Here is a 2709-nt window from a genome sequence, read left to right as displayed (position 1 = left end):
CATAAAGAAATTACGGCTGAATTAAATACCCATTTGGGTGAGGTGCAAACTAAGATCAGTGATCAAATTCAGAAAATGCAGAAACAGGTGAAAAGTGAAATAGCTGAAGTATCTGGAACATTAAACACAAAAATTCAGGCAGCTACCAAAGAAATAAACTCAGTTAGAAATGCAGTATCTGACATTGAAGGTGTAGTGGAGGATCTGTCGAGGCAGATAGACTCAATCAATATTGAAGAACAGGTTAAGAGCACCGTGAAAGCACACGCGGAGGCATTGTCGGAACACTACAGTGAATGGATAAAGGGTAAAGATATTTTTATCGAAAAGAAGGTCAGGGAGGAGCTTAGGGAGACTGTCAAGGATGTAACTTATGAAATCTTAGCTGCTCCTGGTAAGTCGGGAGACACAGTAGTTTCTGAATTGGGACAGATTCGGAGGACACTTACACGGGATCTTCCCGAGTGGAAGCAGCAAGTAGTGGACGAAGTCAGAATGCTGAGAAACTGGGTAGAAAATCCGCACACACATACGCAAACTATAGGGAACAACTCTTTAGACGGTGACGAATGTCAGTCAACTCCTTATCGTTCACCGCCTGATTACATGCAAAACAACAGTCCTGTTGAGTCCCGAGTAGGGAAACTAAATGATCCGCCCACAATCGTGAGTTTAATGCAAGAGGAAAGTGTGATTAAGCATCGCACTTTTCCTGTTTTTCATCCGCAGAAGCGAGAAATACACCCCATCGTGTTCCTAAAGAATTTTTCCGGCATATTTCCCAGGAGCTGGACAGACAGACAGCGTATTCAGTTCGTCACTGGCTTTATTTCTGGTGATGCAGCATTATGGGGAACGGAAATGGTAGACACGTGTAGGAATTATGAAGAGTTTGAGAAAATGTTCTTGGCAAAATTTTGGAGTAATGGGGTACAGCAAAGATTAAGGAAGGAGGTGTATGGTGCGGAAATTTTCAATGAGAAGCATGGAAGTCTCCGGCGATACTTTGAGAAGTATCTAGCAAAAATTAAATTCTGGGATTCTCCGATTTCTTCCAAGGACGTAATTATGATTCTCAAAAGCAAACTCCCTGTGTCTATTAGAGAGAAATTAGTAAATGTGTCCGAAGAAGACACGGATGTATTCCTTTCTGTGCTGGATTCCTTAGATTTAATTAGCGAGGATGTGCGCTCCAAGGTTGGCAGCGGCAAATTCTTCCCTGGCAGCCAGCAGAATGCATCGCACGCGGACAACAATGCGCCCAAGGAGAGAGCGAGCTACTGCGACCGCTGTTACCAACCTGCCAGCGGTTATCAAAACGCAAACGGCAATAACTTTAAACGGAAGCAGAAAACCAATTACAGTAATCAGCAGAGATACCACCCAATTTACAACCACCAGGTACAACATCAGTACGGAAACCCACCCATTACTTCTGCGCCTGAGCAGTATGGAAATTCTCCACAAACTAGTGGTAATTTTTCAAATGGGCCAGTGTACAATCAAAGTTATAGGTCGAAATATAGCAAGTGGCATGGGCAAGGCGGAGGCCACCCAGCACATCAGAACAACTTTTCACAGAATAGAGGACCGCGGAACAATTTTCAAACGGTACCAAATGCGAACTTTCCTTCACAAGGAAATGATTCTGCCGGCAACCAAAAGATCGGGCGACAGCAGACGTCTCAAGTATTTTATTCACAAGTGAATGCACCCAGTGGATTTTACCCCTCTACACCGGCATTTGTACCACATAACCAGCACCAATATGAAACGGAACAAACACTTAAGGCCATGAATGACAAACAGGTTAAACATCCTGCGGAAAATTAGAGGCAGCACCTTTCAGCCTCCTAGAGGTCGCTGCCGGTTCCAGTGGGGGTACTAACGAATACTCTGATTCTGAGTATGTTAATGCGATACGGTACGACCATGAGACCGGCTTACGAGATGACCTTGCACCTGACAAAGAAGCTCAAGACATTAATGACATTTATGATGAACAGGTCCAGGCTTCGATTAAGATTTCTATTGCCAACATTCCTTTCACAGCCGTTGTTGATACAGGAGCAAACATCAATGTCATGTCACCATGTTTCTTCAGACAGGTGTCTTCTGTTTCAAAAGTTTTATCATTGCCGATTCAGGGCTGCTCCATATCGGGAGCGATTGGTCAATTGAAACAGAGAGTTAGTTTACAGACACAGCCTCAACTGCAGATAGAATCTGTTTCGGTTTCTTGCTTCTTACGTACTGGAAATTTCCTTGTGTGAACTGTTAATGACAGGTATTGTGTTGAACAGCGCACTGACTACATGGTAACGGCTACTACATGTCATCTTTAAGTATTAAATGCTATGTATGGAAAAATTGTTTATAGTGATGGACATGAACTGATATTTCTTCAACAAGCTGAAGCAGGAAATTGAGGTTGCACCAAGAATTTCAATTTAATTTTAAGTTAGTAATAAGAAAAAAAGTGCTTGCGAGGTGATTGCCCGGAGCTAAATAAAATATGTAAAGGTGAGAAATGGAGGAGGATGCGTAAATAAGCACTTCTCTCAAGGTACAAGAATATTTATAGATTTATTTTTAGTAATGTAAGTACTTGAAGTTCTGTAGTAAAAGCCCAAATTACCTGCTTAAAAAAAAAAGGGTACATGTTCAAACAGTCCAGACAGTGGACAGGAGTAGAAGAAATAGCTTAAA

The sequence above is a fragment of the Schistocerca americana genome, chromosome 4, assembly GCF_021461395.2.
Source record: "Schistocerca americana isolate TAMUIC-IGC-003095 chromosome 4, iqSchAmer2.1, whole genome shotgun sequence".
Classification (NCBI taxonomy): domain Eukaryota; kingdom Metazoa; phylum Arthropoda; class Insecta; order Orthoptera; family Acrididae; genus Schistocerca; species Schistocerca americana.
Note: the sequence above shows the minus strand (reverse complement) of the source record.